The following is a 25,324-nucleotide window of genomic DNA, read 5'->3' on the forward strand; positions in this document are numbered from 1 at the left end:
CCTTCCTAAAAATAAAAGGTTAACCTCCTCCAAAGAGTCATAATGTTATAAAGTTATTAAGTAATTTATTTGATATGAAGTACACTCAAGAATGCCAGCTATTTATGTTTCACAGAAGAGTAGTTATTTTTAATAATGATGAGCTAATTTTTCCCCTTGATTTACAATCTTTTTTGTTTGGGTTTGGTTTGGTTTTTCAAGGTAGGATCTCGCTCTAGCTCAGGCTGACCTGGAATTCACTATGGAATCTCAGGGTAGCCTCGAACTCATGGCAAACCTCCTACCTCTGCCTCCCAAGTGCTGGAATTAAAGGCATGCGCCACCACACCCGGCCAATTTACACACACTTATTTCTTGATGTGAGTGAAAATAGTTTAAGATGATATATTATGTCAGCCAAAAAGCAGTGATATAAGAATTAAATCCCAAAGATCATCAGAACTGGGTTGGGAAGATAGCTCAGTATTACAAGCACTTGCTGCAAAAGCCAGATGGCCAGAGTTACGATATGCAAAACCTACATAAAACCAGATACAAGTAGTACATGTGACTATAACACCACTAAGTTCCTACAGCACTGAGAGGTTTCTAGAAGCAAGAGAATCCTGAAGCTTATGGGAACAGCTAGCATGGCACTTACAGAAAAAATAAAAAGCAACCTATCACACCTTGTGGGGGAATATGTATGGTGATATTAATAAAATCTACAGCAAGTTATAACTGTTCATCTTCTATTGTGCCCAATTTATAAATTAAACTTTATCATAAATAAAACATATGTATCAGACATATCAGAAAAAATGTTCTATATATGACTTAATACTATCTGCCATTTTGGATATCCTTGGGGCCTTAGAACATAGCCTCTACAGAAATTGAGGGACTGCTATATTATTATAATAAGTAGGTACCATAGCAACAAGAAATGTATCAAGGTCTATCTAACTTTGACCACTGAAATATATCACTAGGCTTTGGCCCCAGATTCCACAACTTTTATTATCTCCAAATGCCCACACAACTATCTTTTTCCCTTCAAAAGTTTATGCAAACCAATACCTGTGCAACCATATGAGTTAATATGCTATCTAATTGACATAATTTTAGTAATATATATGACATTCAGAACTGATACGTGAATAGTTAAGTAGGTTAAGTATTTACAGCTTCACAACTTAGAAATATCTTTATTTATTTTCAAAGGGAGGGGGTGTCACACCAATGCCTCTAGCCACTGCAACTGAACTCCAGAGATGCATGCACCACTTTGTGCATCTGGCTTTATGTGGTTAGTAGGAAATTGAACCCAGGTCGTTAGGTTTTGCAGGCAAGTGCCCTAACCTCTAAGCCATCTCCCCAGCCCATCTCCATGTTTCATTTGCTAAAATTGGGAATATTTCCAGTAAAGATGAAGTTCCAGACACTAATTTAACAACCCCCTCTAAAGAACAATATGCCAGGTGAGCCACATAAACACCGAGTTTAATACACTGAATACCAAACACCAAAGAACAGTGACACTGGCAGACCAGAAACAAGTGTGCCCTTAGACTGGCCTAAAAAAAATTCCCAGAGAGGACCACAAACAAGCTGCAGGAAGAAGGAACAGTTTCTCTCAGATGAAGAGACTAGGTGGAGACTGAAAAGACCAAGGTTGCTAGAGATTTCAGAACTACATAGCAGAGCTGCAAGAGCGTAGCTAGACCTCTAGGGAGGGATGCTTCGAGCCTTTGGATGACTCCTGACAAAGTTGCTGCAAGCCTGTCTGAAAGACCAGAGAAAGCAAGAACATGGGGAAACAGTCCTTGTTCCAATCAAAGGGGATAAAACCTCAAAACTTGTGAATCACCAGGGAGAATACTAGAAAGGGTTCTGCTTCATTACTGGTCAATAATAACAACTGAACTCTACACTGATCCTTCCTGAAAATGTTCTAAGAATGACCCCACAGGATTAAACTGTAACTTGGCCCAGTTCTAGAACAAAGCTTAAGAACATTTATAAAACACAAAATGTCCTGCATACAAAAAGACATAATTTACAATGTCTGGCATCTAGCGAAAAATTGCCAGACACACAAAAATACAGGAAGATGGGGAGCCAGAGAGATGGCATATCAGTTAAGACGCTAGACTATGAAGCCTAAGAACCCAGGTTCAATTCCCCAAAACCAATGTAACTCTGATGCACAAGATGGCACATGCATCTGAAGTTTGTTTGCAGTGGCTAGAGGCCCTGGCATGCCAATTCTCTATCTGCCTCTTTCTCTCTCTCTCTCAAACAATAAAATACGTTTTAAAAAATGAAAAAATGCAGGAAGATACAACCTAACATTTACAAAATCGATTACTCAAAACCAATCTGAAAATGGCACTGCTGACAGAATTAGTGAAAGAGAGAGAGAGAATGTGTGTGTGTATGTGTGTGTGTGTGTGCGTGCGTGCGTGTGTGTGTGTGTATAAACAGGTACCACAGCCATACTATTTATGCTCAACAGTACAGGATATGTTCAGGGAGCTTGTTAAATGGAGACATCTAAGAAGTTTTTTAAAGATACAAGCCAAGTTTTTAGACATGAAGAATACACTGGAATTAACGACGGTTTATGACAAACTAAAATATAAGAAACTTAAGTAGAATAAGCAGTAGACAATATTCTAAATGAACAGTGAATATTAAAACAACTCTAAGTAGTGTCACTTGTAGAATTGTAGCCCCTGAAGGAGAGGGGAGAGATAAAAACATTGCCAGCTTTTTTCCAAATTTCATCAAAACTATGAACTCACAAATCCTAAAAGATTATCAATACCCAAGTGAAGGAACACAATGACAATGGCACAGACACATCACAATCAAATAGCCTAAAACCAGGGGCAAACGGGAAAACTATGAAAGCAACCTGAGGCAGAGGAGGCACACTTTTCAGAGGAACAAAGACAAAGATGACAGTAGGGTTTTTCATCAGATAAAACACAGAAAACATGCAGGACATGTAAATTATGAAAGAAAAAACTGGAAACCTAGAATTCTCACCCATCAAAAACCAGAAAGAAAGGTGAATAAAAATTCAGATAGTTAAGCTACAGAATTCCCTACCAGAAACCCTGCATGGCTAGAAATGTTTTTAAGTCCAATAGCCAGAAGAAAAATACAGATGGATTATTGACAATGTTAACCATGTAAGGAAATACAACTTATAGTTATCAATGATATTTCAATAAAACTGTTAAGAAAAAAATGTGCTTTGTAAGTGATGTGCATAAGAAAGCAAATCCACACACTTGTGCCAATACAGCTGGCAGGAGGGCAGCTATAGCACTAGGATTAAAATGTTAAATAACCATTGCCGCTAATGTAGAATTTCATAAAAAAAAAAATTACCAATTACAAAAACAGTGTAGTCCTAAGAGACAAATCACAGCAAAATTAAAAATCAGGTATATATCTATTTACCCTTAATACAAAAAAGAGAAGCTGACATTGGTTATCTGATATTTAATAAAATTACAACAGTTGAGTATAACTAATTGCTCTTAATACAAGATCTGGATAGTTGTTATATACTGAATGCATTTATTTGAAAAGCAAAATAAACTAGAGCTTATGATGTACATTTCCATACACTCTCTTAACTTGCCTTACTTACTGCAGGAATTTTACCTGGGTAATTCCCACAAATGCCACAGAATTCAATCAACTATTGCCCAGGGTCTATTTTGCAAACAGCTTATTTTAATCCATTTTATGTTACTACATACAAGTACCTATACCTATAATTTAAAGAGAAGCTGATTTTTCTCATAGTTCTGGAAGCTAGGAAGTCTAGAATCTGTTGAGCATCATCTTCCTGCCAGCATCCTCATTGTAACAGAAAGGAACACAGCAACAGAGAGTGCCTGCGCCTTAAGTCCCTTGAAAAACAGCTCAAATACATTTACAAGAGTGGCATTCTACTGACCTAGACAAGAAGAAAACAAATCTACCAAAGACTACTAACAATGATTCCAAAGGATCCAACTACAAGCCTATTAGCCCCAACAGAACCAGTTTAAAAAAAACACAAAACAATAAAATAATAGCAGAAAGCTCATTTAAATCCATGAGCTCATGAGAGTAAAACACACACACACACACACACACACACACACACCTTAAGTTTCCCCTTTGGAGGGGTCTTGGAAATTATTTTGAAAGTCTTTAAGAAGGAAAAAGAATCAAACATTTATTCCACCTTTCTTATATGCATAAATAACTGACGGTCTGAAAGTGAAGATAAATTTTGAATAAAGAGGTAGTTTAATTAAGAAGGAAAAACAGAATATAAAATACTGTAATTTTTTAACTTTTAATAAACAAATGGATGGGGCAATGAGTAACCACAGCAGATGACATCACAAAGTACCTAAGGAAATGTCAGTTTTAGGACCATACCAAGAAACAAAGGCAATGAAGAAAAGATCTAAGTAAAGCAGAAAGCCAGGACACAATATTCAACAACATTTCTCTCTCAATTAAAGATAACTATTACACATCCAAATGGAAATGCACAAATCCAGAGCTTAGAGTCCAGAGGGCAGTTAAACACCTTAAAGTTAGGCATGATCCCCATGAAGGTAAACATAAATAAGCAAAGAGGTATAAGGACAGGGGAAATAAAGAAGAAATTAACAAGGAAACTCAAAAGAAGTAACTCATACAGTAGAAGTAAAATAGGGAGCATATAATTTCCTGAAAGCTAAGTGGAAAACACAAGTACTTTTAAAAGAAAAGCATAGGCAGGCTATGATGACACACATCTGTAATCCCAGAACATGGGAGGTAGAGACGTGAGGACCAAAGTTCAAGGTCATACTTGGATACACAGTGAGTTCAAAGTCAGCCTGGGCTACAGGAGACTGTCAAGAAAAGGAAAGGACGGATGTTCAACATGCTGGTCAGTGAAATAATGAATGAAAACTGACCAATGCACAGCAACACCAGTGAACATAAAGTGTCTATATGGAGTAATGAAGGGAAAAGTGTAAGTTCAAGAAAAACCAAGAGAAAAAATAAACAAGTCCTCTGAAAAAATTCAGTTATAATCAAAGGAGCAAGGCAAGGAGACAACCAACAAAGGGAAAACGCGATTCAAGAGAACTTTGTTGCATTTAAAGTTAAGAAAAAGGGCTAGAGACACGGCTTAGTGGTTAAAGCACTTGCCTACAAAGCCTAAGGACTCATGGTTGACTCTCCAGATCCCACGTAAGCCAGACACACAAGGTGGTGCAAGCACAACGTCACACACACATTAGATGGCACGTGCCTCTAGAGTTTGATTGCAGTGCCTGGAGGCCCTGGTGTGCCAGTGCCCCCCACCCCATTCTCTCATTAAAAAAAAAAAAATGGCATGTTTATTTAAGCCAGATGTTCAGGCAAAAAAAAAAAGTTACCAGTCATCTACTGTCTAGAAGACAATTCCTGAAGCACTGCTCTGAAACAGGGAAAAGAGAGGAGGTCAAGTACAGAGCAAATGCATTCGCTTTGCAAAGAACAAGAGCAGAGAACCAAGAGGTTAGAGTTAGGAAGAAAGTTCATAAGCAGGGAATCAACAGGCTAGAGTGAGGGAAGAGAGCTCATGAACAGAGAATCAACAGGCTACAGTGAGGGAAGAGTTTAGGGACAAAATGCAAACCAAGCTCCCAGGGGCTAAGTGGTCTCTGACCGTGAGACAGAAAAACTTCTCTAACCCAATTCTGACAGCTTTGGTCAGGATTAGATCACTAGCAGAAGACTTAAGCACACCACAAACCATGAGGAATAAAGAAGGAACAGAGAGTTAAACTGATTATATAATATAGCAACATAGAAAGCTCTATAATCATTGTCTTCTACAAAAGAAAACCATGAAGATCACGATGTTCTATATCTCAAATCAAGGGAACAGATATATCGGTATGTACATATTTAAAATTCCTCAAACTGCACATCGAAAATCTCTGTATTATGTTATATGTGAATACACAGGGGTGCCAAATCTCAAAATTCAGAAACTGTGTAACTAAATTCTATGAAAAATATATCAAAAAATATTAAAATCAACAAGCTTTAAAGAAATGTATTTTATTAGACAGGTAGGACTTTATCTATTAAAACAATATTACTTCTAGATATACTGCTAATCTCTAGGGATATTAAAGAAATCAATTGTTAAGTGATCTTATTAATCTGCAACTTAGTGCAATTTTTAAGTGTCTTTATAACTTACTGACTTTTTAATATATATTTTTTTATTTATTTATTTGAGAGCCACAGAGAGAGTGGGAGAGAAAGAGGCAGAGAACAAGAGAGAGAATGGGCATGCCAGGGCTTCCAGCCACTGCAGACGAACTCCAGACGCATGTGCCCCCTTGTGCATCTGGCTAACGTGGGTCCTGGGGAATCGAGCCTCGAACCGGGGTCCTTAGGCTTCACAGGCAAGCGCTTAACCGCTAAGCCATCTCTCCAGCCCTTTTTTTTTAAATATATATATTTTTTTAATTTATTTGAGAGCCAGAGAGAGAGCGGGAGAGAAAGAGGCAGAGAACAAGAGAGAGAATAACTTACTGACTTTTAAGGGGAGATAAAAGACTTTAAAATGATTCTGTAAGTAAGGCTCAAAGAAGCTAACTGTAATTCATTTCTTTGAACATGAAAATTATTTATAAACATTTAGGTAGTATTGGCTTCTTAGGTTGCTAATTACAAGAAGAAATTCCCCTCATCACCATATTTATACTACACCAAGGATGTCTAATCCTACGATGAAAGTCTCCAATGAAATCAAAGAGATATCAACTGAAATTCATTCCCGAAATGAAAGCACAACCAATGAGACCCTGATCAAAAAAAAAAAAAAAATCTCTGAACTTCAAGCAAACTGTCAAAGAACCAACAATTGTATCAATGAAATTAAACAGAATCATCTCCTAGAGCATTCAGCTTTTTTTTCTGCTTTATTTATTTATTTGAGAGGGACAGACAGAGAGAATGAGCCGGATGGGGGTGGGGGAGAATGGGCAAGCCAGGGCCTCCAGCCAGTGCAAACGAACTCCAGACACGTGCGCCCCCTGTGCATCTGGCTAACATGGGTCCTGGGGAATCAAGCCTAGAACAGGGGCCCTTAGGCTTCACAGGCAAGCACTTAACTGCTAACCCATCTCTCCAGCCCGAGCATTCAGTTTTTGACAGTAGGCTTAATTTGATTGAAGAAAACATTAGAACCCTCCAAAGATATATGAATAAATTGAAAATATGTCAAGAAATGGAAGATCTCAACAACCAGTTGATTAAGCTTATGAAGACTTGATCAAATGCAAGAACTAACTCCCAGATTCATCAAGAAAATCTAAAATTGTACCTCAAAAAAAGAGATGGACATGATGCAAAATAACACAACAGAAAAGAAAGATCAAATAGAAAATATAAAAACCTCTCTAGAACCCCTCACCAACAGATTTACTCATGTAGAAGAAAGAACTCTGACCTGGAAAACAAGACAGAAGAATTGATCAGGAGGAAAAAAAATACTGCTAAGTTTAAATAATCAAGTAAACAGAATACGAAGGAACTGTGGGAAACCCTAAAGCAGCCAAACAGCAGATCATGGGTAAACCAGAAGGAGAGGAAATCCAGACCAGAGGCATAAAGAACATATTCAACAAAATTATTGAAGAAAAATATCTGAATCTCTCAAAAGAGAGGCCCATCCATATACAAGAAGCCCACAGAACATCAAACAGACAGGACCAGAGAAGAAACTCTCCAAGACACATCATAATTCTTAACAATGAAAACAAAGAGAGAGTGCTAAAGCAAGAAGAGAGAAACAACTCAAAATGTACAAAGGCAATCCCATCAGAATTATATCAGATTTCTCAATGAAAACTATGAAAGCCAGAAGGGCCAGGAATGGAACACTTCAAAGTCTCAAAAACTATGACCAATAAAATTACCAACATCATTCTTCACAGAGACTGAAAAAATGATCTCAAAATTCTTATGAAATGGCAGAAGGCCTCAGATATCCAAACATATCCTAAAAAACAAAACAAAACAAGAAAAAAACACCTCTGGTGGTATCACCATACCAAATCTAAAGCCTCATGACAAAGTCATAGTGACAAAAACAGCATGGTATTGGAATAAATATAGAAATACAGACCAGTGTAACAAAACTGAAGACCCAGACCCTAGGTCAAGTAACTACAGCTGGTTGATTGTTGTGACAAAGGTGTCAATAATGTAGGCTGTAGAAAAGACAGCATCTTCAACAAATGGTATTGGACAAATTGGAGGACCATATGTAGAAAAATGGAATTAGACCCATTTGTTTGTTTCACCATACACAAAAATCAGGTCTAAATGGATTAAAGACCTCAATATAAGACCTGCAAAAAAAATAGGAGGCACTCTCCACAATATAGGACTAGGAAAAGACTTCCTGAACAAAACCCCAGTAGCCCAGGAAAAAAATAGAAGAAAACAAGGAAGACTCTACACTGAAGTTCTATCTGTATTAAATCATAAAACTAATAATCTTAGAACTAAGTGTGTTGGAATAGGAGGATTGCAGTGAGTTCAAGGACACCCTGAGACTACATAGTGAATTCCAGGTCAGCCTGGGCTAGAGTAAGTCCCTACCTCGAAAAACCAAAGGGGAAAAAAAAACTAATAATCTTACAAGATTTCAGTTTAGCAAGCAAACTTAAAAAGGAAGAGGCAGAGAAATTATGAGTGCAATGCTCTGTGGACCTAAGAATATAGGGCAAATATAAAGGGCAGTTAATAGTTCACTTTTTGGAGGACTGGAAGATGACTCAGCAGTTAAAGGCACCTGACTACAAAACCTGCCAACCCAAATGCAATTCCTAAGCCTCCCACATAAGCCATACACAAAAAGTGGTGTAAGTGTCTGATACTCATTTGCAGTAGCAAGAGGCACATACACATGCACACATACACACAGAGAGAAATGTAAAAAAAAAAAAAAAAAAAATTAAGTAGCTCACTTTGGTGAGGATAAAGATTGCATGAATGTGGCACATCTATACAATGGAGTTCTACTCAGCAGTAAAGAAAAATGAAGTTATGAAATTTGCAGAAAAATGGATGGACCTGGAAAGGATTATACTAAGTGAGGTAACCTAGGCCCAGAAAGCCAAGCGCCACATGTTCTCTCTCATATGTGGATCCTAGCTACAGATGATTGGGCTTCTGCGTGAGAAGGAAAATACTTAGTAGCAGAGGCCAGTAAGTTAAAAAGGAGACATAAAGGGAAGAGAAAGGAAGGGAGGAGGGTACTTAATAGGTTGACATTGTATATATGTAAGTACAATGATTGAGATGGGGAGGTAATATGAATGAGAATGGAATTTCAAAGGGGAAAGTGGGGGGGGGGGATTACCATGGGATATTTTTTTATAATCATGGAAAATGCTAATAAAAATTTTAAAAAAAGATTACATGAAAGAAGACATGTAGAAAATGGTTAAGGCTAGACAGGTAGACTATGACTAACTAGAAAACATCATGGAATGCCAAACTAAGAAGCCTAGACTGTACCTGGTAGATCATTGCAGTGAGTCTCAGAGTCTGCCACTGGAACAGCAGGATCACCGTCACCCAGGAACTTGTTAAAACCATAAACTACTGGGTCTCATCCAAGACCAAATGAATCAGACACTGAGTGTGGGCTGAACCATCTGTGTCGTAACAGGTCCTCTGGCAATTCTAACACACATGAAGTTTGAGACCACTAGACTGTGGAGATTCCATTTAAGGGTTTTTGTTTGTTTTTTGTTTTGTTTTGTTTTGTTTTTTCTATCAAGCAATAGAAAGGAAAGTACAAAAATAGTGAAACTGAACAACTCAAGAGAAAAAAGACCTAAAGGCAGAGAATTTAAGACTGCAGTACTGTCACAAATTGTGTTAAGTTTAGCATGTCACTATAAAATAACAAAGACTGCTGTTGGTTTGCTTGTGTTTAAGGAAACCAATGATTAGTTCAACATAAGGCTTTCTAGAAAGGAAAATAAGAAGAAACCATATGTTGTGTTAGCATTTAAGACAATGAGTTGGAGATCCTAGCAGACCAACTTTGAGAGCAAAACTGTGGCTACAAGTCAAAATGGATATGCACAACAGTGAAAATTAAATCCACAAGCCTGCATGAAATTTCTAGAAAGAAAAAGATGCAATCAAGACAAGAAACTGGAGTAGACAAAATCACAAAACACCAGGTTCTTTTCAATTCTGTTCTCAATAATTTCACATTTCCTTACCACATTACACTTGCATTCTACTGCTTTTCCCTATCCTAACCCCACTTCATGGAATGTCCTTCAGGTCATCTAAACCTGTAAAACCTACAGCCATTTCACAGGGTCCAGATCAAGGGCTCTATACCAGGTATAGTGGTTTGAATGAGATGGTCCCCATAAACTCATGTGTTCTGAATCTTGGTCACTAGCTGGTGGCAATTTGGGAGGTGAAGCACTGCTAGAGATGGTATGTTGTAGGGGTGGACCTTGAGATTTATTAGCCCTAACTTGTGAATGTGAGTTGGCTCGCTCTCCTACTACTGTTTTCCACCTGCCGTGGCAGAGGTGATGTCCAGCCTCTGTTCATGGCATGCTGTCCCCTGTCATCATGAAGTTTCCCTCAAGAATGCAATGAGAAGATAACTCAACAGTAGGCTTTTCCTGACTCTCCCTAAACAGGTATGCATTTTCTACTCTGAAACACAAAAGCACTTCCATGTTTCCTTCTGATTCCTAGAACTGAAGTTGCCAGAATGAGTATTTTCTTGTATTGCTGCCATTATGTGATCTACTGGCTGGAAAACTCATGAAATTTTATACTCATGAAATTATTCTGCCCCATGCTTACTAAAATATTACATATAAATTAGAACTTCAAAACATTCATGTGTTTTACATTTAATGGAATGACCAAGAATGGTAGATATTTCCTAAGCCCTCAAAGAAGCTAGGGAAAAGAAGAAGAGATGAGAATAATACAAAACTGCTACACTTCTCTAGTTATTTGAAACCTTAGGGTTTACTTAAATGATATGAAAATAAATCTGTAAGGGTTATTTAGCAAGTATTAGTAATTAAAGTGAAAGACTCTCAAATATTTATCAACTGTTTTAAACATTCAGGATCAAGGCAAAATATTTGTTCATCTACACAAAGGTTCTCATCAGTTTCTACCCTCTAGGCCCAGTAAGATTAGTGTAAGACTCATAGTGGTACCACAAACCAGTCATCAGTAATCCTGTAGTGTCAAGGCAAGCCAGACTCAGAAAGGTCAGGATAGGAAGCGTAAAGAAGGCTGTGTATTTAGTTAGCTTTCCATGACTATGCCTACTAACAGAGAAATCAACTTAAAGAAGGAAAGGTTTATTTTGGCTCATAGTTTTGGTAGTTTCAGCCCACAGTTGTTTGGCTCTGCTGTGATGGCCTAACTATAGCATAGGATTAACAAGGGGAAAAGTAATCTTAGGATTAAGGTAAAATGGATTTACCAGCTTTAGCTAACACTCAAGATATAAGTCAGTATGTATGGTAAGTTTCAAGCCAAAATAGCAAACAAGAGATTGAAGTCAATGAACTAACATCAATGCCCAAAGGTTTCAAACCAAATCTAAGTTCATCAATAGAAAACACAGTTGAAGAACATATATACAGACATTCATCTGGTTTCCATGGTTCAAACTGTATATAAATTGAAAGTAAACAAACCAACATGTCAATTTGGATCTGTGTTTAAGCATGTCACAGAGAATGAACCAGACATGGAATAGTTGAGCTTTAATCCCAGTTCTCCTTATACAAACACTACGTGACAGAAGTCACTAAATCTCCGTCTCAAGTCTCCTCCTCTACCACAGAGAACATTTGTCCTACGTATCTTAACCAACACTGCTAAGTAATCACACAACACACATCCTCCATCAACCATTCATCATCACATATTGTGGGACTGTAAAAATGACCGTACATCTTCCTCAGACAGCACAGTACTTTACCTTCAGGAACACTCCAACAGCTTTGTAGATAGAGCAAAACCACCTTCTCTGAACACTATGGTTAATGAATGCAGGTCTAAACTCTTAGAGAAATTCCAGCAAGCCAAATACTGAACATGTTTACAGGAAAAAAAAAAAAAAGCCAACTATATAAAATTCCTCAAATATGAAATTTGGTTCCTTTGTTTTGTCAGTGATAGAAATCAAGCCTTGATCTTGTGCATGCTAGGCAAACGCTATGCCACCTAACTATAAAACTTGAGTCCCACTCCTGTGGGGTGGCATAAGAATACTTAAAAATCTAATTCCTTAACAAAAATGACTTGCAAGCTGGGCGTGGTGGCGCATGCCTTTAATCCCAGCACTTGGGAGGCAGAGGTAGGAGGATCACCGTGAGTTCGAGGCCACCCTGAGACTACATAGTGAATTCCAGGTCAGCTTGGGCTAGAGTGAGACCCTACCTCAAAAAAAAAAAAAAATGACTTGCATACAATATATACAGTTATTAATTGAAGTCACCAGATGTACATTATATTCCCAAAGCATATTGTATCTTTTTTTTGGGGGGGTGGGGGATTCAAGGTAGGGTCTCACTCTAGCTCAGGCTGACCTGGAATTAACTATGTAGTCTCAGAGTGGCCTCAAACTCACAGCAATCCACCTACTTCTGCCTCCTAGGTGCTACAATTAAAGGCATGTGCCACCACGCCCAGCTTACATTGTATCTTAAAACTGAAAGTTTGCATTCTCTGATATGACTTAATGATGTATTAATTAGCTTGACTATAGAAATCATTTCACAATGTACACATACATTAAATCATCATGTTACGTGCCTGATGCATAATTTGTTGGCAAATGTTTGTGTAGAGTACATGTGTGGTGTGGTGTGAAAACAGGTGCACACCCCATGTGCACGTGTAGAGGCCAGAGAACACTGGTGTCTTTATCACATCTCTTACCTGCATATTTCCTTGAGGTGGGTCTCTCCCTCAACCCTGACCTGTTGGTCCTTCAGCAAGCCCCAATGATGTTCCAGTTTATAGGCTGAGGTGACAGACATGCTTGGCCAAACTCAGTTTCTTACATGGGCTCTGAGGAGTCAAATTTGATCGTCTCTAGCCTGACAGGCCTTCTGGCTTAAGCAGCAAGCACTCTTTACCACTGAGCCATCTTTCTGGCCCTAACATTTTCTTTTATAAAAATGGTTTATTTGGGAGACAGAGAGAGAATATGGGTGTGCTAGGAACTCCTGCCACTGCAAACCAACTCCAGATACACCAAACCACCTCATGCATGTGGCTTTATATGGGTACTGGAGAACAGAACCTCAGCTGTCAGGCTTTGCAAACAAGTGCTTTTAACCACAAAGCCATCTCTCCAGCCCAATTTTTATATTCTGCTGCTACATTTCACCCATCTAAATATTAACCCGGCCTGATACTACTTAGTTTCTGAGATCAGAAAAGTTTGGGGGCATTCAAGGTGGTATGACCATCGACTACATTATTTCTAAGGAATAAAATATCATGTAACTTTAAGAAAGAAAGAGGAATTCTTTTATGAGTAGTTATGCCATGTTACTAGAAAACAATTTATACTATATGAAAAGACTCAAGACTACTCAGCATTGAGAGAGATATAAACTTTAATAATAGTACAAATCCTGACACAATGCTTAGAACAATTTAAGAACAAGTCAGTAAGAGAGTGAGACATTGTGAAGTTATGATAAACCATATGGTGAGGATAATTTTATGGCTCCCTGCCTGGGACAGGCTGCATTTACACCTGCTGTCTTAAGTGTAATTATTAATAGCACTCTTCTTCATACTCAAAAGCATCTCAGTTTGGATGATAAATTATATGGTCACTCCATCTGTAATATCTGCAATATAAGGCTTATAGTGTTAAGGTTACACTAAAGTACAATTGTATTTAATTCATTTGTGAAATGGGGATAGATTCTGTGCAAACTTAAATTTAGACATCTTTTAGAAAAAAAGACAATCTGTGAAGTCTGCTAAACTCTCCAAAATATGTTAGATAAGTCCAATGCCATACTGTGATCCTGAAAACTCTCAAAGAAGGGGGAGAAGAAGAGCAGGACTGGCAGTACAGACGAGAGAAGTACAGATGCACTGTCCTGATTCACACGCCTACTCCTCTGCCCTTCCAGTCTGTAGCAATATTGAATATGAAATACTGGTTGAGGTAAGTTAAAATTCAATGGAATAAGATGAGAAATATTTTTTCATTTCTGTTGGTTTCTTTTTTTTTTTTACCCTGTAGTCTAGACTGACATAGTACTCACTAAATAGCCCTGGATGGCCTCAAACTCATGTAAATCCTGCCTCAGCCTTAAAGAGTACTAGGATTACAGGCATGAATCATCATGCCTGGTTGAGAAATTACTGAAATTTAATGAAAATGTGTAATTAACATGTAACCTATGGAAAATAAAAAGGCAGTAAAGATTTCCTAGATGAAAAGGGAAGTTGAACAAACTCCCAGAAACAGACAAACCTGCTGATTGAAGACTATTCCATGATGACATGACATGATTGTTGAAGTTTTTGATTATTCTTTTTTTGTTTGTTTGTTTTGAGTTTTTCAAGGTAGGGTCTCACTCTAGTCCAGGCTGACCTGTAATTCACTATGTAGTCTCAACTGGCCTCAACCTCTTAACGATCCTCCAACCTCTGCCTCCTGAGTGCTAACAGATCTCATATTGCAGGATCCTCCTTCCCAGTTTACTAGTCGGTTGCTGTCAAAAGCCTTTTGCTGGGATGATCATAGGCCCTAGCAGGGAAATTACTACTGTTGTTCTGTTGAATGGACATATCTCCTAAATATTTGTGTTTATTATCAAATATTATGTTGATGTCCATAAATTACTGTGTCTCTGAGCCTTGGCCAGAGGAGCTTCTTACAGAGACTCATACCTAGTAAAAAAGTAGGTAAGGACAAATCTTCATGGCAGTAACTGTCCCTGGCTTTTATAGTTGTACTTAGTACATTTTGGGTTTCTTTACACATGGTGACAAATTCCTGAACTACTGTAGGATTTAGCACACTTAGTGCTAACAATACATACTTTTAGTCAAGTAGAACAAAAACTATTATAACCAGCATTTATACATACAGAGACTATTGCACTGTTTAGTATATGAAATATTTTGAATACATCTTCCATGTGTCAAGTATGACAATTTGGCGTCAGTGTGATCATGACACAAGCTTGTGATCATGATTGTTCAGATGACTAAGTTGGAATTTCTGCATGTGTCAAATTGTGATAAAAGTGACAGATATGATTTTTGTATTATTAAAAACCAATTTGAGGGCTGGAGAGATGGCTTAGCAGTTAAGCGCTTGCCTGTGAAGCCTAAGGACCCTGGTTCGAGGCTCGGTTCCCCAGGTCCCACATTAGCCAGATGCACAAGGGGGCACACGTGTCTGGAGTTCGTTTGCAGAGGCTAGAAGCCCTGGCACGCCCATTCTCTCCCCCCCCTCTCTCTGTGTGTGTGTGTGTGTGTGTGTGTGTGTGTCTGTCGCTCTCAAATAAATAAATAAATAAATAAACAAACAAACAAACAAACAATTTGGGCTGGACAGATGGCTCAGCAGTTACCTACAAAGCCTAACAATGCTTGTTTGAATCTCCAGGTCGCACATATGCACAAGGGGGGGGGGGGCATACACATCTGAAGTTCATTCACTGCAGCTGAAAGGCTCCGGTGTGCACTCGCTCTCCCTCACAAAAATTTTAAAAAAAGAAAAAAAGAAATTGGTGGGCTGGAGGAATGGCTTAGCAGTTAAGGTGCTGGCCTACAAAGAACCTAGGTTCGATTCCCCAGAACCCACATAAGCCAAATGCACAATGGTGCATGCATCTGGAGTTCATTAGCAATGGCTGGAGGCCCTGGTGCACCCATTCTCTTTCTCTATCTGCTTCTTTCTCATAAATAAATAAAAAATTTTTAAAAATTATTGTATATAATGTCTTTATTTCTTTGTGAGCAGATCAATTTTTAAACTCTTATGTTTTGAATGCCTGGTCCCCAGATGGTGGCAGTTTGGGAAGCTGGAGGTATGGGGCTGGAAGCAAGCTTTGGGGTGTTATAACCCAGCTTCCCCTTTCCCAGAGCTCAGCTCACTCTTGCTGCTTTCTGACAGCTGCTATAGCAAGAAGTGATGCCCAGCCTCTGCTCTACCATCCCTTCCCCCGCCTTGCTGAAATGTCCCCTGAAGATGAAAATGTATTCTTATATGGACTTGCCAAAAATATTAACAACAAATGTCATTAGATATTAAATGGGTTACGTGTAAAAATGTATTTGCCATTTTAAGCACATCATTCCACAAAAAAGAATACTATGGTTTTTAAGTCCCTCATTTATCAGAAATGCCTACTCAAAACACATGTAACTGAAAGATGGAATGCTCATGGTGCTTTCCAAATGGTCTGTGATGAAAGCTCCTGAAGCTGGTGGGTAAAAAGAATCTTGGTTTCTGCAGTGATTGCTCTGACAGACAAGCAGACAAATAGCTAGAAATACTCAGGGCCAATCAGTTCTTCAAATGTCTTTTATTAGACAACAGTTGTTAAATGAAGTGGAAATGCATTGACACTGAAGACAAAGTTCAGTAAAGGGTACTACAATTGACAAGATATCAAAAATGAGGCTGGGTACTCAACGGAATAAATGCTAGGGCAGAGTAAAAATTTTACAATTTAAATAAGAATTTCTAGATCTAACCATAAAGTACTAAGACTTTTTAAAGATCTGCATTAATACCTTACACAATGGTTCTTAATCATTTGGGTCATAAACCATCTTACTTCAACAAAATAAAACAACTGTTCTTCAGAAAAAAAGTCAAACCATGCTCTATAATAGCTGTCTGTTCATATTTTCCTAAAGTGTGTAAAAAGGAAAGTTTAGGGTAAAATGTGCAAAAAAAAAAGTAAAATCACAACATGTAAGTGCAGAAAACATCTTTGGTAAGACTATCACAATAGTCAAACATGAGCCCTGTGCTTCAGATTATAAAACTGTTATCAAAGTTTAACACAAAAATAACCACAGAATTTATTGCAGCATGAAAAGTCGTGAACTATTTCTTTACAGATTCAATCTTAAGAAAATAATATTGGTAGATATGCTGTGCATTCAGAAAAAGGTCCGTTTCTGTCACTATCAGGTGTCCAGAAAGCAGCCTTCAAACTTCATCAGATATAATCACTCTCAGACCTATTAAAACATTGCTTGGTGGTTCATGCCTTTAATCCTAGCACTCAAGAGGCAGAGGTAGGAGGATCACAAGTTCAAGGCCATACTGAGACTACATAGTGAATCCCAGGGTCACTCTGCGCTAGAGTGAGAACCTACCTCAAAAAACAAAAAACCAAGAACCAAAAACCAAACAAACAAACAAACAAACAAAAAACTGCTTGGTGCTCCTTCCTGACTTCTGACTAAGCAGTGTTAGGATATTGCTCAAGAATTTGCCTTCTAACAAATGCCGTGTGGAATTAATGCTGCTTGTCCAGGAAGCACAGTTTGACATATCCCTTAGAGCAATTTCTCTCTTCTATGCCCATCCCTTTTTCTGTTTTCTCCCTTGAGGCCCAAGTGCTTGATTATGATGATCTTTATACTTCCTCTCTCCATAAATACTACATATCAGAGTGCCCAAAGCGTTTTCCACAACCCTGCAACACATACACCTAGACCCTGCATCATTCTGGATAGTTTCAGCTCCCGTAGTTACCAAAATGACAAAATTGTTTGGTGCATAGCACATTCTGGTGAGTTGTTGAGTTTCAAAAGATCTTGAGTACAAACTAACAAATTACTTCTACTAATAAGGTACATAATTAAAAACTAGTTTGGAGGAGCTGGAGAGATGGCTTAGCAGTTAAGGCACTTGTATGCAAAGCCAAAGGACTCATGTTTGGTTTCCTATAAACCACATACACAAGGTGGTACATGTGGTCTGGATTTTACTTGCAGTGGCTGGAGACCCTGGTGCACCTATTCTCTCTCTCTCAAATAAATGAATAAATATATTTTTTTAAAATAGGAAAACAGAACTAGGTTTAGAGTTTTAAAGTTTCTCTCTTTCTGCCCCTTTCTCTGTCTCTCTCAAATAAATTAATTAATTAAATATTAAAAATAATACTTTGGACAAATATAGTTTTAGAGAATTTTGGTCTCTGCAAAGTGCCTTCATTTTTTGCTGTTCTAAGAAGCATTATGTGATGTAACAATAATATTTGAAGGTTCTTATTGGAACCAGAGCTGTATGTTTGTATCAAATCTACCAAGCACCCCTCAGTTTTTTCAATTTGCACTCACCCATTTGGAGGAAAGATTTCAATATCTAAGAATCTGTGAGCATCACCATGATGAAAAGACATTTTTTGTTGTTTCTAAGCTCTCCTTTATACCTCAGTAAGCTAAGTTTTTAAGAACAGATATGAAAAAATTAGGGAATTCTAGAAGCTGTCCTTTTAGTATTATTCACCTGTGGTACAGAGATGCACTCATTCTCCCTACTGCCCAACCAGTTTTCTGTGATTTACACTGATGCCTCACTTTATTGATATCCATGGGTCACGCCAGCCTAAAATCACTGATTTTCCATGTCTTTTCTCATGTCTGAATTCTTTCATGACATGTCAATATGTGTTAGTCCATGAAATGACAAGTCTAGTACAGACACTAGGTTTCTTTATTTATCTTTAAAATGCCACTGCCGAAATGAGCTGAGGCTGGCCAGGCCAGAGCCGCTACGGTTGGGGGTGGGGGTGAGGTGCCAGAGGCACTGCATAAAGTGGGCCTGAGCCTCGAGGATGACGGTGCTTCAGGAACCTGTCCAGGCTGCTATATGGCAAGCACTCAACCACTACACTTAACGAGATGCAGTTTTCCTTGCAGAACGACTGTACGCAGAAGTACATTCAGAAGAAGCCTTGTTTTTGTTGTCAACCTGTTATTACCACTCAGGAAAGGTAATATAAAGCATATAGACTCTTGAAAGGACACAGTTGTGCCACAACACAGTGTAAATACCTGCTTGCAAAATGTTGTGTTGATCTCAGCAAGCTTGCAGAAGGGGAACAAATCTTATCTGGTGGAGTGTTAAATAAGCAAAAAAGCCATGACAATACTGTTACTGTGATTCAGCTTGCTTTACTCTTTCTTTGTTGGGACATGTATATTGCAAGACAGATCGACTTGTCAAAGGATCAGAAAGTTACCAAAAAAGCCTTAAGTTTATTTAAATCCTTTCTTCTGGTCTCCCTTTGAATCACTGTGTGAAATAGGTGAAAAGCCAGATCCTGACCAAACATTTAAGTTAACATCTATACAAAACTCTAGCAACTGTCTGCCCAACTCTTGTCCCACACTAGTATCCAGTCACAGTTTATCTCATAGACAGCCTGAGACAGTTCTTACAGAAACACCCCAGGACACAACTGAATTAAACAGACTGAACTTAGACTCTTCCAATTCAAAGTACTCCTTGAATACAGATTCCTCAGTGTCTTATACGGATTCAGCTGTAATTTCACCAGATATTGTCCCTCTTGGAACCAGTACTTCCATATTATCTAAACAGGTTCAAAATAAACCAAAAACTGGTCCAAGTTTATTAGGAGGACCAACAGCTCTTAGCCCATTAATCCCAAATTTTGAGATTTTGCCATTAGAAACCCCAAGTCCTGGAGATAGATCCTATTTACAAAACTACACTAATATACCTATAATTGATGTGCCATCCACCAGAGCCCCTACAAAAAAGTCTGTTGCCAGACTGGGCCAAACTGGAACCAAGTCAGTCTTCACAAAGTGGAAATAGTCGAGAGGTCACCCAATTCTTGTTGCACAAACACAAAGTTCTGGCCCACAAACAAGTACAACAGCTCAGGTATTGAGTCCCACTATTACATCTCCCCCAAACGCCCGGCCTCGAAGAAGTTAACACCTTTTTACTAGTGACAGCTCTACAACCAAGGAGAATAGAAAAAATTAAAAATGAAGTTTCCACCTAAAATCCCAAACAGAAAAACAAAAAGCAAAGCTAATAAAGGAGGAACAACTCAACCTAGCATAAATGATAGCTTGGAAATTACAAAACTGTATTCTTCCATTATTTCAGAAGGGATAATGTCCACAATCACACCTCAAATCCAGGCTTTTAACTTACAAAAAAGCAGCAGCAGCAGGTTTGATGAGCCTTCTTCGTGAAATGGGGAAAGGTTATTTAGCTTTGTGTTCACAGAACTGCAAAGAAGCTATAAATATTCTGAGTCACCTTCCTTCTCACCACTACAATACTGGTTGGGTATTGTGCCAAATTGGAAGGGCTTATTTTGAACTTTCAGAATACATGCAAGCTGAAAGAATATTCTCAGACGTTAGGAGGATTGAGAATCACAGAGTTGAAGGTATGGAGATATACTCTACAACACTTTGGCACCTTCAGAAAGATGTTGCTCTTTCTGTTCTTTCAAAAGATTTAACAGACATGGATAAAAATTCACCAGAGGCTTGGGGTACTGCAGGGAATTGTTTCAGTCTGCAACGTGAACATGATATTGCAATTAAATTCTTCCAGACAGCTATCCAGGTTGATCCCAATTATGTTTATGCCTATACTCTGTTAGGGCATGAGTTTGTGTTAACTGAAGAACTAGACAAAACATTAGCATGTTTTCAAAATGCTATCAGAGTAAATCCTAGACATTATAATGCATGGTATGGCTTAGGAATGATATATTACAAGCAAGAAAAATTCAGCCTTGCAGAAATGCATTTCCAAAAAGCACTTGGTATCAACGCTCAACGTTCAGTTTTACTTTGCCACATTGGAGTTGTTCAGCATGCACTCAAAAAAATCTGAGGTTTTGGATACCCTAAACAAAGCCACTGTTATTGATGCAAATTTCACAGAGCCTCAGTTTTATTTGAGAATGAAAAATACAAGTCTGCTTTACAAGAACTTGAAGAATTGAAACAAATTGTTCCCAAAGAATTGCTTGTTTACTTCTTAATAGGAAAGGTTTACGAGAAGGTAGGTCAGACGCATCTTGCCCTGATGAATTTCTCTTGGACTAGGGATTTAGATCCTAAAGGAGCCAATAATCAAATTAAAAAGGCAATTGATAAGCGCTATCTTCCAGATGATGAGGAGGCAATAACCCAAGAACAACAAATCATGGAAACAGATGAATCCCAGGAGAGCAGCAAGACAGACGCAGACGACACACAACTTCATGCAGCTGAAAGTGATGAATTTGAACCTCTGGAAGTCACATTTCTGCAACTGGATGTGTGACTAGTGCTGACATGTTTCTTGTCCCTCCATATACTGTCTTCACTCTTGAGCCGGCCATGTCATTCATCACTTACACCATGAGTGTGCCACTTTCACTGGACCCTGACTGTACACAGAATGAAAGGCAGTGCAATATCTAGCTGCTAATAAGACTGGCTCTTTTACCAGTATGAATGACAATTTTGGGGGTAGGGTAAACTTTATTTTCTTTACTCTCTCTTAGTTGGAAAGCTATCATAGATGGAAGAGTTGTGTTTCTGATCTTGAAGGAACCATTACATACAGAAAGAGTGATGAACCAGAATTTCTTGGTCATTTTGCAAATTCTGTTTTTCATTGGGTTCTGTTACTGACAAACAGAGTGATTGACCTTCATTTCTAGGTTCTTCAAGAATGGTGTTAGCAAGTGCCAGATGGAACAATAAAAGACATTGCCTATAACAGTAACTTCATTGCCAAGGATTGTAATTTACCTTAAACTTGCAGTGTCTCCAATAAACAAATGTAATAGGCCTATTGGGACTCGTATGTAGGAATCAAATACGCCTTCATGGAGAATGCCTCAATGTCTAACCAAGAATTTTAATTTATTCATCTTACTTCAAAGTATTGATCATTGTTGTCTTGGTATTACACTTTAAATTGTTCTTCACCATATTGCCTTTACTCTTTAAGCTCTGTGGGATCACCTTTAACATTCAAAGATGCTAAAGTGGTTCCCCACTGAAAAGCCAAAACAAGGCCCTTAATAACTACTTAAATTCACCATGAGAATCAGTATGAGAACACTAAAGAGAGACTTCAAGAGATCATGATAGAGAAAGTCTTAATACAATTGGAATTGTACCATAACCTTGAGTCTACATTTTTTTCCAAGATATTATTCCATTTCTAAATATATAAATAGAATGTAAGAATGTGTGTTCACCTTTTGAGGTCATTCTTTTTAGCACTCCGCTTCAAATTTTCAGCAGTGGAAGTTAACACAACTTGCACTGAGAGGGTGTGGATTTATGATTCTGGAAACTTTCATCCTGGGATAAATTTCTTACAAAGTAGACAAGTTCTCTACTGAGTTCAGCATAATATGGGTTGGTGTCTTGGAGAATGGCCACAATTTTAGAGATCTAATTATGCATATAAAAATGGAATTATTGGAATATCACATTGACAAATTTAAAGTCTTAAATTGTGTATCTCCTTTATTGTAATGTATTGAGAATTATGGAAAAACTTTAGTTGTTAACCTTTTATTAAGTGCCAATGTCAGAATATAACAAATTATAGTTTCTTACAAATGACAGGCTTATAGTTAATATTTTGGATCATCTGATGAAGGACAAACTTATCTACTGGTTTCTTTTATTTGTTAGTCAAGCTGTGAAAATAAGATGGATTACAAAAGTTATGAAAAAAAATCTTAGTCTGTAGACTCAGTAATTTTTTTTTTTTTTTTTTTGGCTATTACTATTAATCTTCTCATTTCCACATGGGTTAGATACCATTATAAATTCGAGTCAAAGTCTTGGGTTAGGTATTAGGTTCCAGACAGGCAATTAAGATAATTTCCTACCTAAAAAAGTATAAAGAAAACTTGGGAATAAGTGATTATCATTTAAATTCCCAGAGGCTAGCACTTCAATTCTAACAAATATTCCATTTTATTATCCATTAGTTCTGTAATGCTTGATTTTATATTCTTTTATTTTTTTAACTGGCAAATCATAAGCCAGCTATTGTACCTTAAACAAAAACCCAGTGATAACCAGTATTTTACTCTTTTTGAAGAAAACAGTTTCAGAGTCTCTGATTAGCCAGAGTATAGTAAGGGTCTTCACTGAGAAATACGAAGTCCCATTTTCTTTGTGCAAACCTGGAAAAAAAATGCAAGTGTGGGTGTGATGTGTGTGTTCTGTTTGCATTAAAACAATGTAATTTTGTGTTTTTGCATTTCCTGACTTATTTCAGAAATTGTACGGTCTTTGAGGGGGGAAGTCTTTTCTGTTAATATATTTACAGTTCCTTAAAGGATAAGGAAAATCCAAATAAATTACTTTTGAAAGCAAAAAAATAAAATAAAATAATAAAATAAAATAAAATAAAATAAAATAAAATAAAATAAAATGCCAGTACCTCACAACCTCTATTGGCAGCCACAGGTGCTCAATAAAACACGGCTGAAATAAAATGTTGATTCACTAAACATTTATTAACTGCTTATTAGGTATTCTGTTATATAATTACAGCTAAGATGTGCTTCCAGGAAATTTTTCATAAATGTAAAACAAAAGCAATACTTAGCCAGTAACAATTTCATTTATTGCTTGCTATATACTTTGTCCTTGATGTATCTCAAACATTATTTTAACATCATTACTAAACTACTGTAATAAATTTAATAAATCTATCTCATACTATGAATTAAGATCAATTATGGATAAAATATGCAACTAACCAAATACTTAATAGACTACTCATGGGAAACACAGAGCTTCAAGACACTTGACACATAAGATAGCCTGAATGTGAAAATATATTTGTTAAACAGACTTAAGAATTATCCTTTTAAAAACTAATTATACACATTGTCACAGAGAAGCAACACAGACTAGAAGCAAAGAACATAAGTTATGTCTCAAGGTGAATTCAAAATACTATTTCTAGCAACTTATCAGCTAGTGATCATGGCCATGTGACCTGAAGTCTCTGTTATCAGCAAATAAGATATTTAAACTATAGTCTTAGCTCCTACGGTTGCTGTGAAGAGTGCACACCATAGTAAATGCTTTTACACTGTAGATAATTAAAAAAACTCAAGCATCAAATTATTCCAAGATGCAAAAATCTATACATTGTAATACAAGAAATACAAAATCAAGACAATATAGTTCCACCAAAAATTATAAATCCATCAGAAATGGCCTCCAGTGAGACTGATTTAGAGGAAATGTCTGAGAAAGATTTCAAAAGAATGATTATAACTATGCTCAAACAAATCAAAGGGGAAATAAAAGGACTTAAAGAAGGCATAGTAAACCAATTTAATGAAAGAAGAAGGTCAATACAAGAATAAGAAAATAGAAATAATAAAGAGAAATCAGTCAGAAATACTAGCAGTGAAAACCACAATAAGTCAAATAAAAAACTCTATAGAAAGTCTCAGCAATAGAATGGATGAAAAAGAGAACAGGATATCTAAACCAGAAGACCAGATACAGACCAACAAAGAAAGACAAGCTAATGAGAAGGCATAAATGGGAATGTCAAGATATTTGGGACACTATTAAAAGATTATAGCAGGAGAGTGTCACTCCAAAGGCATAGTGGGTGTTTTTACCAAAATCACAGAAGAAAATTTCCCCCAAATTGGGAAAGAGATTGTCAATGCAGATACAAGATGCCTTTAGAACACCAAACTGATAAAACCTCGAAAGAACTTCTCCTTACCATATTATAATTAAACTACCAAACACACAAACCAAAGAAAATATACTGAAAGCAGTCAGAGGAAAAGCAAGCCACTTAAAAGGCAAGCCCATAAGGATCACAGCAGATTACTCAACACAAACTTTAAAAGTAAGAAGGGCTTGGAATGATGTATTTCAAGTTTTGAAAGACAACAACTGTCAACCAAGACTATTTTACCCAGCAAAGCTATCCACCCAAATTGATGGAGGAAGTAAAGACATTCCACAACAAAAACAGGCTAAAGGAATAAAAATTCTACATTTCTACAGAATTTCTACAGAAAATGCTTGAAAGATTGGATCCTCCAGCTGAAGAGAAAGGAAAGCTCACATATGAGAAAATAGGGAAAAATAAATCATACTCAGAAAAACACATAATACAAGAGAGTAAAGGGAATAAAGGAAACACTACAAAACAAGAATGGTGACTATACATACATTCCTTTCAATAATAACT

At 37.3% G+C, this 25,324-nt stretch overlaps 1 protein-coding gene and 1 pseudogene across 1 annotated transcript in view; one reads left to right on the forward strand and one right to left on the reverse strand.

Moving 5' to 3' along the window:
• Stim2 (stromal interaction molecule 2) overlaps positions 1–25,324 on the reverse strand; it is a 180,406-nt gene that overhangs the window by 86,237 nt on the left and 68,845 nt on the right. The gene's annotated exons all lie outside the window — the stretch shown is intronic.
• On the forward strand, positions 18,897–21,263 carry LOC101604933 (annotated as a pseudogene).

Source organism: Jaculus jaculus, chromosome 11, assembly GCF_020740685.1.
Source record: "Jaculus jaculus isolate mJacJac1 chromosome 11, mJacJac1.mat.Y.cur, whole genome shotgun sequence".
NCBI lineage: Eukaryota > Metazoa > Chordata > Mammalia > Rodentia > Dipodidae > Jaculus > Jaculus jaculus.